This window comes from Phocoena sinus, chromosome X (genome assembly GCF_008692025.1).
Source record: "Phocoena sinus isolate mPhoSin1 chromosome X, mPhoSin1.pri, whole genome shotgun sequence".
In the NCBI taxonomy this organism is placed as follows: domain Eukaryota; kingdom Metazoa; phylum Chordata; class Mammalia; order Artiodactyla; family Phocoenidae; genus Phocoena; species Phocoena sinus.
The window spans coordinates 100,271,205-100,287,754 of NC_045784.1; the positions used below are offsets into that span (position 1 = coordinate 100,271,205).

Genomic DNA, 16,550 nt, shown 5'->3' on the forward strand with positions numbered 1-16,550 from the left:
AAACTGCAAAATGTAGAAAAATTGTACATAATCGCCTTTCGCTAAATCAAGTTATATGTAGCTGCATCACGAAAAAATCAAAATCATTTTGAAATTGCAAAACGTGGAATTTAAGAAACAGGCATAGTTCGCTATATAAAAGTTAATCTTTTAAATGTCATAGACTATCGAATCATTCAGTTTTCACACATGACAGACACCATGCTCCCCTCCCACCTGTGGTACTGAGAGGTCCTACCCTAAAACAATCGAGCATCAGATTTGAGCTGGGTGGTGATTTTCCCTAGAGAAAATCTAAAACCAGCTAGGACTATGTAGAATGTTCCCACATATGCACCCCTAACAAAATGTGCAATGCTATGAAGGATAACAGTTCCACCGTATAAACGGTTGCAGTGACAGCTGATTTCAGAACACACCTTTTATGTAAGAGATCAGCCTGCCTGGCTTCCTCTGACCAAATAGACTGGATCCCTATGTTCCATAAGTTTCTTCCTGCCCCAGGCTGTATGCCAAGGTGACTGACCCACTCTTCTCCATAATTTCACTTTTCTTTCTACAGACATGGGGGCAACCTGCCCCATGTGGTCACTACCATCTTGCTATTTACTGATACAGGTATACACCATACACCCACACCATGCAGTTCCACTGATTTTTGCGATAATACTACTCCTTCCTTCTTTGATATGATCCACTGGAAGTCCCTTTTCATGTTGACACTCATAACAGGCTTTAGGAATGCCTTTCGGATATACTGTTGGCTAATGCTGTCATTCGCCTTTTTTTTTTTTTTAACATCTTTATTGGGGTATAATTGCTTTACAATGGTGTGTTAGTTTCTGCTTTATAACAAAATGAATCAGCTATACATATACATATGTTCCCATATGTCTTCCCTCTTGCGTCTCCCTCCCTCCCACTCTCCCCATCCCACCACTCCAGGCTGTCACAAAGCACCGAGCTAATATCCCTGTGCCTTGCGGCTGCTTCCCCCAGCTATCTACCTTACTACGTTTGTTAGTGTGTATATGTCCATGACACTCTCTCGCCTTGTCAAAACTCACCCTTCCCCCTCCCCATATCCTCAAGTCTGTTCTCCAGTAGGTCTGCGTCTTTATTCCTGTCTTATCCCTAGGTTCTTCATGACGTTATTTTCCCTTAAATTCCATATACATGTGTTAGCATACGGTATTTGTCTTTTTCTTTCTGACTTACTTCACTCTGTATGACAGACTCTAGGTCTATCCATCTCATTACAAATAGCTCAATTTCATTTCTTTTTAAGGCTGAGTAATACTCCATTGTGTATATGTGCCACATCTTCTTTATCCATTCATCCGATGATGGGCGCTTAGGTTGCTTCCATGTCCTGGCTATTGTAAATAGAGCTGCAATGAACATTTTGGTACATGACTCTTTTTGAATTTTGGTTTTCTCAGGGTATATGCCCAGTAGTGGGATTGCTGGGTCATATGGTAATTCTATTTGTAGTTTTTTAAAGGAACCTCCATACTGTTCTCCATAGTGGCTGAACCAATTCACATTCCCACCAGCAGTGCAAGAGTGTCCCCTTTTCTCCACACCCTCTCCAGCATTTATTGTTTCTAGATTTTTTTGATGATGGCCATTCTGACTGGTGTGAGATGATATCTCATTGTAGTTTTGATTTGCATTTCTCTAATGATTAATGATGTTGAAAATTCTTTCATGTGTTTGTTGGCATTCTGTATATCTTCTTTGGAGAAATGTCTATTTAGGTCTTCTGCCCATTTTTGGATGGGGTTGTTTGTTTTTTTGTTATTGAGCTGCATGAGCTGCTTGTAAATTTTGGAGATTAATCCTTTGTCAGTTGCTTCATTTGCAAATGTTTTCTCCCATTCTGAGGGTTGTCTTTTGGTCTTGATTATGGTTTCCTTTGCTGTGCAAAAGCTTTGAAGTTTCATTAGGTCCCATTTGTTTATTTTTGTTTTTATTTCCATTACTCTAGGAGGTGGGTCAGAAAGGATCTTGCTGTGATTTATGTCATAGAGTGTTCTTCCTATGTTTTCCTCTAAGAGTTTGATAGTTTCTGGCCTTACATTTAGGTCTTTAATCCATTTTGAGCTTATTTTTGTGTATGGTGCTGGGAGTGATCTAATCTCACTACTTTGACATGTACCTGTCCAGTTTTCCCAGCACCACTTATTGAAGAAGCTGTCCTTTCTCCACTGTACATTCTGCCTCCTTTATCAAAGATAAGGTGACCATATGTGTGTGGGTTTATCTTCTGGGCTTTCTATCCTGTTCCATTGATCTATCTTGCTGTTTGTTGTGCCAGTACCATACTGTCTTGATTACTGTAGCTTTGTAGTATAGTCTGAAGTCAGGGAGCCTGATTCCTCCAGCTCTGTTTATCGTTCTCAAGATTGCTTTGGCTATTCGGGGTCTTTTGTGTTTCCATACAAATTGTGAAATTTTTTGTTCTAGTTCTGTGAAAAATGCCAGTCATAGTTTGATAGGGATTGCATTGAATCTGTAGATTGCTTTGGGGAGTAGAATCATTTTCACAATGTTGATTCTTCCAATCCAAGAACATGGTATATCTCTCCATCTATTTGTATCATCTTTAATTTCTTTCATCAGTGTCTTATAATTTTCGCATACAGGTCTTTCGTCTCCTTAGGTAGCCTTATTCCTAGATATTTTATTCTTTTTGTTGCAATGGTAAAATGGGAGTGTTTTCTTGATTTCACTTTCAGATTTTTCATCATTAGTATATAGGAATGCCAGAGATTTCTTTGCATTAATTTTGTATCCTGCTACTTTACCAAATTTCATTGATTAGCTCTAGTAGTTTTCTGGTAGCATCTTTAGGATTCTCTATGTATAGTAATCATGTCATCTGCAAACAGTGACAGCTTTACTTCTTCTTTTCCGATTTGCGATTCCTTTTATTTCCTTTTCTTCTCTGATTGCTGTTGGCTAAAACTTGCAAAACCATGTTGAATAAGAGTGGTGAGAGTGGGCAACCTTGTCTTGTTCCTGATCTTAGTGGAAATGCTTTCAGTTTTTCACCGTTGAGGATGATGTTTGCTGTGGGCTTGTCATACTATGGCCTTTATTATGTTGAGAGAAAGTTCCGTCTATGCCTACTTTCTGGAGGGTTTTTATCATAAATGGGTGTTGAATTTTGTCGAAGCTTTCTCTGCATCTACTGAGATGATCATAGGTTTTCTCCGTCAATTTGTTAATATGGTTTTATCACAGTGATAGATTTGCGTATATTGAAGAATCCTTGCATTTCCTGGAATAAACCCCACTTGATCATGGTGTATGATCCTTTTAATGTGCTGTTGGATTCTGTTTTGCTAGTATTTTGTTGAGGATTTTTGCATCTATGTTCATCAGTGTTATTGGCCTGTCATTGATGAAAGTGGGGTGTTAAAGTCCCCTACTATGAAATGTGTTACTGTCGATCTCCCCTTTTATGGCTTGTTAGCATTTGCCTTATGTATTGAGGTGCCCCTATGTTGGGTGCATAAATATTTACAATTGTTATATCTTCTTCTTGGATCGATCCCTTGATCATTATGTAGTGTCCTTCTTTGTCCCTTTTAATAGTCCTTATTTTAAAGTCTATTTTGTCTGATATGAGAATTTGCTACTCCAGCTTTCTTTTGGTTTCCATTTGCATGTAATATCTTTTTCCATCCCCTTACTTTCAGTCTGTATGTGTCTCTAGGTCTGAAGTGGGTCTCTTGTAGACAGCATATATAAGGGTCTTGTTTTTGTATCCATTCAGCCAATCTGTGTTGTTTGGTGGGAGCATTTATTCCATTTTACATCTTAAGGTAATTATCAATATGTATGTTCCTATCCCCATTTTCTATATTGTTTTGGGTTCGTTATTATAGGTCGTTTCCTTCTCTTGTGTTTTCTTGTCTAGAGAAAGTTCCTTTAGCATTTGTTGTAAAGCTGGTTTGGTGGTGCTGAACTCTCTCAGCTTTTTGCTTGTCTGTAAAGGTTTTAATTTCTCCATCAAATCTGAATGAGATCCTTGCTGGGTTTGTAGAGTAGTCTTGGTGGCAGGTTTTTCTCCTTCATCACTTTCAGTATGTCCTGCCACTCCCTTCTGGCTTGTAGGGTTTCTGCTGAGAGATCAGCTGTTAACCTTATGGGGATTCCCTTGTGTGTTATTTGTTGTTTTTCCCTTGCTGCTTTTTAATATGCTTTCCTTGTATTTAATTTTTGATTACTTTGATTAGTATGTGTCTTGGCGTATTTCTCCTTGTATTTATCCCTGTATGGGACTCTCTGTGCTTCCTGACTTGAGTAAACTATTTCCTTTCCCATATTAGGGAAGTTTTCAACTATAATCTCTTCAAATATTTTCTCAGTCCCCCTTTCTTTTTTTCTTCTTCTTCTGGAACCCCTATAATTCGAATGTTTGGTGCGTTTAATGTGTCCCAGAGGTCTCTGAGACTGTCCTCAGTTCTTTCATTCTTTTTTCTTTATTCTGCTCTGCAGTAGTTTATTTCCACTACTTTTATCTTCCAGGTCACTTATCCGTTCTTCTGCCTCAGTTATTCTGCTATTGATCCCATCTAGAGTACTTTTAATTTCATTTATTGCATTGTTCATCGTTGCTTGTTACATCTTTATGTCTTCTAGGTCCTTGTTAACTGTTTCTTGCATTTTGTCCATTCTACTTCCAAGATTTCGGATCATCCTTACTATCATTATTCTGAATTCTTTTCAGGTAGATTGCCTATTTCCTCTTCATTTGTTAGGTCTGGTGGGTTTTTATCCTTGCTCCTTCATCTGCTGTGTGTCTTTTCTGTCTTCTCATTTTGCTTATCTTACTGTGTTGGGGTCTCCTTTTTGCAGGCTGCACGTTCGTAGTTCCTGTTGTTTTTGATGTCTGTCTCCAGTGGCTAAGGTTGTTCAGTGGGTTGTGTAGGCTTCCTGGTGGAGGGGACTAGTGCCTGTGTTGTGCTGGATGAGGCTGGATCTTGTCTCTCTAGTGGGCAGGTTCACGTGTGGTGGTGTGTTTTGGGGTGTCTGTGGCCTTATTATGATTTTAGGCAGCCTCTCTGCTAATGGGTGGGGTTGTGTTCCTGTTTTGCTAGTTGTTTGGCATAGGTTGTCCAGCACTGTGGCTTGCTGGTCGTTGAGTGAAGCTGGGTGCTGGTGTTAAGATGGAGGTCTCTGGGAGATTTCCACCGTTTAATATTATGTGGAGCTGGGAGGTCTCTTGTTGACCAGTGTCCTGAAGTTGGCTCTCCTACCTCAGAGGCAGAGCCCTGACTCCTGGGCTGGAGCACCAAGAGCCTTTCATCCACATGGCTCAGAATAAAAGGGAGAAAAAGTAGAGAGAATTAGTAGAAGTATGAGGAAAGGAAAGAAGGAAGGAGGAAAGGAAGGAAGGAAGAAGAAGCAAAGAAGGAAAGAAAGGATGGGAGGAGGGAGGAAGGAAGGAAGGAAGGAGGGAAAGAAGGAAAAAAGACAGAAAGAAAGAAGATACAGTAAAAATAAAATAAAGTATAATATAGTTATTGAATTAAAAAATATTTAGAAAAAAAAAAAGGGACGGATAGAACCTTAGGACAAATGTTGGAAGCAAAGCTATACAGAGAAAATCTTACACAGAAGCATTACACATACACGTTCACAAAAAGAGGTAAAGGGGGAAAAATCATAAATCTTGCTCTCAGAGACCACCTCCTCAATTTGGGGTGATTCGTTGTCTAAAGGAGGGAAGGAAGGAAGGAAAGAAGAAAGAAAGAACGAAGGTAAAGTATAATAAAGTTATTACAATTAAATTAATTATTAAGAAAAAAATTTTTTTAAAAAACCATGGACGGATAGAGCCCTAGGACAAATGGTGGAAGCAAGAGTATACAGACAAGATCTCACACAGAAGCATACACGTACACATTCACAAAAAGAGGAAAAGGAAAAAAATCATAGATCTCGCTCCTTAAATTCCCCCTCTTCAATTTGGGATCATTCCTTGTCTATTCAGGTATTCCACAGATGCACAGCAGCCCAGATGTGGCTGCTGGGAGAGATTTCCCTTTCTCTTCTTTGTTCTCACAGCTCACAGGAGCTCAGCTTTGGATTTGGCCCTGCCTCTGCGTGTAGGTCGCTGTGAGGGCGTCTGTTTTTTGCTCAGACAGGACGGGGTTAAAGGAGCCGCTGATTCGGGGGCTCCGGCTCACTGAGGCCGGGGGTTGGGGGATGGGGGAAGGAGGGGCACTGCGTGCGGGGCGGGCCTGCGGTGCAGAGGCGGCGTGACGTTGCAGCAGAGGCCGGCATGGACGTTGCACCAGCCCGAGACCCGCCGTGCGCACTCCCGGGAGTTGTCCCTGGATCCCGGGAAACTGGCAGTGGCGGGCTGCCACAGGCTCCGCGGAAGAGGGGTGTGGAGAGTGACCTGTGCTCGCACACAGGCCCCTTGGTGGCGGCAGCAGCAGCCTTAGCGTCTCCCGCCCGTCTCTGGGGTCCGTGGTTTTAGCCGCGGCTCGCGCCCGTCTCTGGGTTTCGCGCTTTTAGCCACAGCTCGCGCCCGTCTCTGGGGTTCGCGCTTTTAGCCGCGGCTCGCGCCCGTCTCTGGAGTTCCTTTAAGCAGCACTCTTAAACCCCTCTCCTCGCGCACCAGTAAACAAAGAGGGAAGAAAAAGTCTCTTGCCTCTTCGGCAGGTGCAGGCTTTTCCCCGAACTCCCTCCCGGCTACTCGTGGTGCACTAACCCCTTCAGGCTATGTTCAAGCCGCCAACCCCAGTCCTCTCCCTGCGCTCCGTCCAAAACCGAAACCCAAGCCTCAGCTCGCAGCCCCACCCGCCCCGGCGGGTGAGCAGACAAGCCTCTCAGGTTTGGTGAGTGCCCGTCGGCACCGATCGTCTGTGCAGTAATCTCCCTGCTTTGCCCTCCGCACCCGTCGCTGTGCACCACTCCGCGGTCCCGAAGCTCCCCCCCTCCACCTCCCGCAGTCTCCGCCCGCGGAGGGGCTTCCTAGTGTGTGGAAACTTTCCTCCTTCACAGCTCCCCTCCCACTGGTGCAGGTGCCGTCCTTATTCTTTTGTCACTGTTTTTTCTTTTTTTCTTTTGCCCTACTCAGGTACGTGGGGTGTTTCTTGCCTTTTGGGAGGTCTGAGGTCTTCTGCCAGCCTTCAGTAGGTGTTCTGTAGGAGTTGTTCCACGTGTAGATGTATTTCTGGTGTATCCGTGGGGAGGAAGGCGATCTCCGCGTCTTACTCTTCCGCCATCTTCCCGTCATTCGTCTTTTACCAACATTGAAGTTATTACCCTTGTATTAATGCAATTCTATCTGATTTTCTAAGAGTTACTGTCCTCATATAATAAGGGCCAAACTTCATCTAACTAACATTTGTTAAGTGTCAATAGCCAAACTTAGCTGGCTTCATTTCTTGCAACTTCATGTTTACAACTCTTATCTATAGGAGTGACATTTTAGTATGTCTCCCTCTGCCACCCACCAAAATTCTTAACCTAAATTATATACTTAATCTCTCTCACTCAATCAACCTCTGTCTGAGGTTAAGTCCACCCCACCCCCGCCATTTACCTGGTTAAGGAAGAGTTAATTTCCTCATCATTCCCTTCCCAGTCTTACTCTGGAAAGTTAGCATTTGTCTTTCTCTAATTTACTTCATTTAGTATGATAATCTAGGTCCATCCATGTGGCTGCAAATGGCATTATTTCATTCTTTTTTATGGCTGAGTAATATTCCATTGTATATACATCTTTATCCATTCATCTGTTGATGGACACTCAGGTTGCTTCCATATCTTGGCTATTGTGAATGTATCTTTTCAAATTAGTATTGTAATTTTCTTCGGATAAATGCCCAGGAATGGACTGGATCATATGGTAGTTCTACTTTCAATTTTTTGAAGAACCTCCATAGTGTTTTCCACTGTGGCTGCACCAATTTAATTCCCACCAAAGTATACAAGGGTTCCCTTTTCTCCACATCCTTGCCAACACTTATTATTTCTTGTTGTTTTGATGATAGCCATCCTAACAGGTGGAATGTGCTATCTCACTGTGGTTTTGAGTTGCATTTCCCTGATGATTAGTGATGTTGAGCATCTTTTCATGTGCCTGTTGGCAGTCTGTATGTCTCCTTTGGAAAAATGCCTATTCAAATCCCCTGCCCATTTTTTAATCAAGTTATTTATTTTTTTAAATTGAGCTGTATAAGTTCTTTATACATTTTGGATATTAAACCATAAAACTCCTAGAAAAAAGCAAAGGCAGTAGACTCTTTGACCTTGGTCTTAGAGATATGTTTTTGGATCTGTCTCCGTGGATAGGGGAAACAAAAGCAAAAATAAACAAATGGGACCTAATCAAACTTAAAAGCTTTTGCACAGCAAAGGAAACGATCAAGAAAACAGAAAGGTAACCTACTGAATGGGAGAGAATATCTTTTTAATATGACATAAATAAAATCTTTCCAAGGGCCAACACAAAACACAGAAGCCATAAAGAAAATAAAAGTGGTCTGTAAGTTTGTTAGTTAAAAAGAAGGTTACAATTTTATGTGGTGCAACACACCATAACAAACTTAAAAGACAAGGGGCAGGCTTCCCTGGTGGCGCAGTGGTTGAGAGTCCACCTGCCCATGCAGGGGACACGGGTTTGTGCCCTGGTCCGGGAAGATCCCACATGCCGCGGAGCGGCTGGGCCCGTGAGCCATGCCGCTGAACCTGCGCATCGGAGCCTGTGCTCTGCAATGGGAGAGGCCACAACAGTGAGAGGCCCGCATACCGCAAAAAAAAAAAAAAAAAAAGACAAGGGGAAGTGGAGAGACATACAACAGGCAAAAGTTTAAGGCTCATCGTACGTAAAGTATTCCCCCCAAAATCATTAATAAAGATGAGCAACACAGTGGGCAAGTATTTGAACAGGCTTTCACAGAAGAAGAGTAAAAAACAAAGAGAAGAAGCATAAGAAAAGATGTTCAACCTCAATTTGTGTGTGTGCTTGAGTGTGTCAGAAACCAAGAGAAAATCTACAGCATGTTAAAGACACATTACTGTTTGTCTCCACATTTAAAAAAAATTGTATTGATGTGCAATTGATATTATATAAGTTTCAGGTATACAACAAAGTGATTCACAATTTTTAAAGGCTATATTCCATTTATAGTTATTGTAAAATATTGGCTATACTCCCTGTGCTGTGCAATATATCCTTGAATCATCTTTATTTTATACATAGTAGTTTTGAATCTCTAATCCTCTACTCCTATCTTTCTCCTACCCCCTTCCCTCTCCCCACTGATAACCACTAGTTTGTTCTTTATATCTGTGAGTATGTTTATTTTTTGTTACATTCACTAGCTTGTTTTATTTTTTAGATGCTACATATAAGTGATATCATACAGTAATTGTCTTTCTGTCTGACTTATTTCACTAAGCATAATACCCTCCAAGTCCATCCATGTTGTTGCAAATGGCAAAATTTTCATTCTGTTTTTATGGCTAAGTAGTATCCCATTATGTGTGTGTGTGTGTGTGTGTGTGCGCGCACACGTGCGTGCATGTGTGTGTGTATCACATCTTCTTTATCCATTCATCTGTTGGTGGACACTTAGGTTGCTTCCATATCTTGGCTATTATAAATAATGCTGTTATGAACACTGGGGTGCATGCATCTTTTCAAATTAGTGTTTTCTTTTTTTTTCAGCTATATACCCAGGAGTGGAACTGCTGGATCATATGGTAGTTCTAGTTTCAAACTATAATTTGAAAAGATACATGCACCCTAATGTTCATTACAGCACTATTTACAACAGCCAAGACATGGAAGCAACCTAAATGTCCATCAATAAATGAATGGATAAAGAAAATGTGGTACATATACCCAATGGAATATTACTCAGCCATTAAAAGGGAATGAAGTAATGCCATTTGCAGCAACATGGATGGACCTCGAGATTATATTAAGTGAACTAAGTCAGACAGAGAAAGACAAACATCATATGATATCGTTATATGTGGAATCTAAAAAAAATGATACAAGTGAACTTATTTACAAAACAGAAATAGACTCACAGACACAGAAAACAAACTTATGGTTACCAAAGGGGAAAAGTGGGAGGAGGGATAGATTAGGAGTTTGGGGTTAAAATATATACATTACTGTATATAAATAGATAACCAACAAGGACCTACTGTATAGCACGGGGAACTCTACTCAGTATCTTGTAATACCTATAACAGAAAATAATATAAAAAAGCATACATATATACATATATTATAACTGAATCATTTTGCTGTACACCTGAAACTAACACAATATTGTAAATCAACTATATTTCAATGAAAATTTTAAAAACCCTAGGTATAATAAAATATTATACTTTAAAAAAAGAAAATGACAAAGTAATGTACAGCAAGTTGACTGTAGTTATTAATACTGTATTGCATTTGGAAGTTGTTAAGAGAGTAAATCTTAAAAGTTCCCATCACAAGAAAAAAAGTTGTATCTATGTACAATGACAGATGTTAACTAGACTTACTGAGGTGATCATTTTACAATATATACAAATATTGATTCATTATGTTGCATAACTGAAATTAACACAATGTTATACGTCAATTATACCTCAATTAAAAAAAGAGAGGGCTTCCCTGGTGGCGCACTGGTTGAGAGTCTGCTTGCCGATGCAGGGGACACGGGTTCGTGCCCCGGTCCGGGAAGACCCCACATGCCGCAGAGCGGCTGGGCCCGTGAGCCATGGCCACTGAGCCTGCACGTCCGGAGCCTGTGCTCCGCAACGGGAGAGGCCACAACAGTGAGAGGCCCGCGTACCGCCAAAAAAAAAAAAAAAAGAGAGAGCGGGAGAAAGACAATGAAGGTGAAGAAAAAGGCTTACAAAAAAACCTTTTTAATGAAATCTATACAGAAAATCAGGGAAGAGAAACAAAAACTTACTGTGCATTTTACTGGGGAAGACAATTAAGTGGGTTCATCTATTAAAGCTTCCAGTTTGGGTTAGTTTAAGCAAGGCAGGTGAAGGTTGTTTATTTCCCATCCCCATGCTAGCAGCCAAAATTCAATTTGTCCTCCATGTTCCAAAGGGTAACATTCTTAAGTGCTTTTATATTACAGTAATCACTTTACCAGAAAGCTGTTTATCTGAGCAAAATGAGATTCATAAGCTATCTTAAAACAAAAACACTTTTATCTCCAATATAATGGAATAACCAAGCTCCAAGAGACTCTCAAAAAATCTAGATGCAGGGCTTCCCTGGTGGCGCAGTGGCTGGGAGTCCGCCTGCCGATGCAGGGGACGTGCGTTCGTGCCCCGGTCCGGGGGGATCCCGCGTGCCGCGGAGCGGCTGGGCCCGTGGGCCATGGCCGCTGGGCCTGCGTGTCTGGAGCCTGTGCTCCGCAACGGGAGAGGCCGCGGCAGTGAGGGGCCCGTGTACCGCAAAAACAAAAACAAAAATCTAGATGCAATGCAGTGTTTTTATTACATTATATTTTTCTAGTATTATAAAAATAAAGAATGAATCATTTTATTGTCTCTGCACCAGAGGCCTTTAAGCTGAAGGAGTCTAGTTTTCAAATCAATCTATAGCTGAAATCTGAAGTCCACGCTCTAAACACTAAGCAAAATCTAAATAATAGCAAAAGAAATGAAAGGATTTCTTTCCCAGGGATAAAATCAGTATAACATTTCTTTAAAAAGTATCAGTCATTCCCCCAAATAACTTAGGGCAATAATGAATAGAAGGTGCTTATCTTTTGGACAAAATTTTTATGTGGAAATTTGAAAAATTCAAACAGATTTTGAAAAGTCTACTCATTTATATATATTATATAATTTATATTATAATTTATATAATACATATTATACACATATATTTGTTATTTTGACCAAGAAGAATATATTGAATTCTACCCACATGATCAGCTAATTATATTAAGAACTCTCTTTAATTAAGATCCACTGTAATTTATATACCACAATCAATCTTAGCAAAAAATGTATTTAATTGTAATCTGTCTCTTAAAGGTTTATCATATTCTTCAATGTTAAATTAAAAAGACAAAGAATTTCCTTTTAAAAAGATACAATACTGTTTTAACACCCCATTCAGTCATAATCAACATGAGCCAGTTAAATGAAAAACAATCAAAACCTGGTCTGTCTGACCACAGTGAGTACAGTCCACTTACTAGAGTTTTCTCTCTTTTTAGTGAGTGACTTTCAAATATGGTAAAAAACCTTTAAATGACAATTCACTAATCAGAACTCCATAGAAAGCCAACATTCCAGACAAAAACTTTTCCAAAATAAATCTCCACTTTACTAATTAGGTCACTCAACTTTTACTGTGCAAGGAATTCAAGGGAGTACACAGAACATGCAGGTCTGGATAAAGATAATAGTTTTTTCTGGGTCCCTACCAGGTAAATTTAGCAAACTTAACAAAATGAAAGAAGGAAGGAAGGGAAGTTCAGGTAGCTCTATACTTACACAATCTTTCATATCCATAGTATGTGTCATATTATGAGATATATACAGGCCTGAAGTTTGTTGATTAATCAAAGAAGTTGAAATAAGAATCATTTGTGACTTGCCTTATCATTTGATCTAGAGACAAGGCTTTTTCTTTGTATAACGGCCTGCTAATTGGATCTTATTCCATAAGTTAACCTCACCCAAAACAATGAATGCATGAACTGTGATTTATAGATTTGTTTTCTTCAAAACAGAAAGAGAAGATAAAGCCACTTGCACAGCAATATGAATTCAGAATCCTTAGGAGTTTTTACAGTTTCCTCCAAATCTTTTAAAACTGCAGGTCCAGGACTGAGGTGAACTGAGTGACATCTCAGGCTGAAAATTTTGAGGGTTTTCCCAAACTCAGTAATCAAGATAAGTGCTAATTTAATGCAATACTTAATGGTGAAAGATTGGATGCTTGCCCTGTACAATCAAGAACAACACAAGGGTAACTGCTCTCACTATTTCTATTCAACAATGCGCTCAAAGTAGTAGCCAGGGCAATTGGTCAAGAAAAAAAAATAAAAGGCATCCAGGTTGGAAAGGAGGCAATGAAACTTTCTCCTTTAGCAGATGACATGAACTTACATATAGAAAATCCTAAGGAATTGGGTAAAAGATTATTAGAATTAATAAATGAGTTCAGCAAGGTTACAGGATACAATTTCAATACATAGAAATCAATTGTACTTCTATACACTTGCAATAAACAATATAAAATGGAATTAAGAAAACAATTTCATTAATAATAGCATGCATAAAGAAAGAACACTTTGGAATACATTTAACAAAAGAAGCACAAAACTTATATCCTGAACACTACAAAACACTGCTGAAAAAAGAAGTTCAATAAGATCTAAATAAATGGGAAAACATCCCATGTTCATGGATTGAATTAGTAATGTTAAGATGGCAATTCTCCCCAAACTGATCTGAAGATTTAACATAGACCCTATCAGAATCTCAACTGACTTCTTTGTAGAAACTGTCTAGCTGATTCTAAAATTCCTATATAATTGCAAGGGGCCTAGCACAGTCAGAACAATATTGAAAAACAAGAACAAAGTGGAAAGACTCAAATTTCCTAATTTCAAAACTTACTACAAAGCAATGGTAATCAAAACTGTGTGGTGCTGGCACAAGAACAGACATAGAGATCAACAGAATGGAATTGATAATCCAGAAATAAAGCCATGTATCTGTGGCTTTATTTGCTGAAAATCAACTGATTTCCAACAAGGGTGCCAAGATCATTCAGTAGGGAAAAGACAGTCCCTTCAACAAATGGTACTAAGCACAACTGGATAGCCACATGCAAAAGAATGAAGTTGGACCCTTACTTCATACAATATACAAAAATAACTAAAATGAATCAAAAACCTAAATGTTAGAGCTGAATGATAAAATTCTTAGAAGAAAACATAGGGGTAAATCCTTATGCCCTCAGGTTTGGCAAACAATTCTTAAATATGACACCATAAGCACAAACAACAAAAGAAAATATAGATAATTTGAACTTCATCAAATTAAAAACTTTTGTGTACCAAAGTATATTATCAAGAAAAGTGAAAAGACAACCTACAGAATGGGGGAAATATCTGCAAATATATGTCTGACAAGGGATTAATATACAGAACTCCAACTCAACAACAACAAAAAACTCAATTAAGAAATGAACAAAGATCACAAAGAGACATTTCTGTAAAGAAGATATGCAAATGACCAAAAAAACACATGAAAAGATGCTCAACATCACTCATCCTTAGCAAAAAACAGATCAAATTCACATTGAGATACTACTTCTCACCTATGAGGATGGCTATTAGGAAAAACAAAACAAAACCAGGTAATAATGAATGTTGACTAGGGAATGGAGAAACTGGAACTCCTGTGCACTGTTGGTGGGAATTTTTGCAAAATGGTGCAATTTCTGTGGAATACAGTTTGGCAGTTCCTAAATAAGTTGAACATAGAATTACCATATGACTTGCACATCCACTTCTAGGAATATACCCAAAAGATTTGAAAACAGCTTATCAAACAAAAACTTTTACATGCATGTTCATAGTAGCACTGTTCAAAATAGCCCAAAATAGGAAACACCAATGACCATCAATTCATGAATGAATAAAATGTGTTATAGCCATATCATGGAATACCATTCAGCCACAAAAAGGAATGAAGTGCTGATTCATGCTACAACATGGATGACCACTGAGAACATTACACTAACTTAAAGAAGCCAGTCAAAAAAGGTAACATTTTGGGGCTTCCCTGGTGGCGCAGTGGTTGAGAATCTGCCTGCTGATGCAGGGGACACGGGTTCGTGCCCCGGTCCAGGAAGATCCCACATGCCGCAGAGCGGCTGGGCCCGTGAGCCATGGCCGTTGAGCCTGCGCGTCTGGAGTCTGTCCTCCGCAATGGGAGAGGCCACAACAGTGAGAGGCCCGCGTACCGCAAAAAAAAAAAAAAAAAAGGTAACATTTTGTATGATTCCATTCACATGCAATGTGCAGAATAAGGCAAACCACAGAGATAGGAAGTAGATTAGTAGTTGCTTAGGGCTGAAGGAGATAGAGGGTGGGAGGGGAGTTATCTAAAGAGCAGGGGTTTATTTTTCTGGTGATAAAAATATACCAAAATTGACTGTGGTAATATTTGCACATATCTGTGAATTTACTAAAAATTATGGAATTGCACATTATAGCTTATTTACAATGTTGTATTAGTTTCAGGTATACAGCAAAGTGATTCTCTTATATATATATACATATATACTCTTTTTCAGATTATTTTCCATTATAGTTTATTATAAGATACTGAATATAGTTCCCTGTGCTATACAGTAGGCCCTTGTTGGTTATCTATTTTATGTACAGTAGTTTGTATCTGCTAATCCCAAACTCCTAATTCATCCCTCCCCCACCTCTCCCCGTTGGTAACCATAAGTTTGTTTTCTATGTCTGTGAGTCTGTTTCTGTTCTGTAAATAAGTTCATTTGTATCATTTTTTCAGATTCCACATATAAGTGATATCATATGATACTTGTCTTTGTGTGACTTACTTCACTTAATATGATAATCTCTAGGTCCATCCATGTTGCTGTAAATGGCATTATTTCATCATTTTTTATGGCTGAGTAATACTCCATTATATATATGTACCACATCTTCTTTATCCATTCATCTGTCAATGGACATTTAGGTTGTTTCCATGCCTTGGCTATTATAAATAGGAATTGCACTTTTTTTTCTTTTTTTTTTGTGGTACGCGGGCCTCTCACTGTTGTGGCCTCTCCCGTTGCAGAGCACAGGCTCCGGATGCACAGGCTCAGCGACCATGGCTCACGGGCCCAGCCGCTCCGCGGCACGTGGGATCCTCCCGGACCAGGGCACGAACCCGCGTCCCCTGCATCGGCAAGCGGACTCTCAACCACTGCGCCACCAGGGAAGCCCTAGGAATTGCACGTTTTAAATGAATGAATCCTATGGTATGTGAATTAAAACTCAATAAACCTGTTTTTTAAAAAATCTAAGTTAACACAGAAAACCCATGATGAACAAAATCAGTACTTTAAATAAAGTAAAGATAGCATCAGTATTACTGATTTTTAAAAAAATTTCCTCAGGCTTCTGTATGGCTCAGCAGGGCACTGCAGCAATCTCACCCATAACCCAATGACAGCTTTTTAAATTTTAAGCATTTAAATGGAGCCCTGAAATTTCAAGAGTCACCCCAATACATTCAACTCTCTTTTCTTAGAAACAGCTCTCTTTTCACGCTCACATTTGAATGGTGACTGTAATATTTTAAATAATGTAATCGCAGTAACCAGCACAAATGGCATAAAGAGGTTTGTTTCATACCGAACCACTGACATGATGACATAAGCAGTGCAAGCAAAACTGGAAGGACAACTAGTGAAGAGACCCCTAGTCAAGAGAATTCAATGCATGGTGGCATCAATTAATACCACTTAAAGGCCCTTGACTTGTTAAATGAGGCTTCTAATGTAC

The 16,550-nt window shown here is 39.5% G+C and overlaps 1 protein-coding gene across 3 annotated transcripts in view; it reads right to left on the reverse strand.

Annotated features, from left to right (window-relative positions):
* Positions 1–16,550, reverse strand: part of KLHL13 (kelch like family member 13) — a 191,937-nt gene that overhangs the window by 119,944 nt on the left and 55,443 nt on the right. The window lies entirely within an intron of this gene.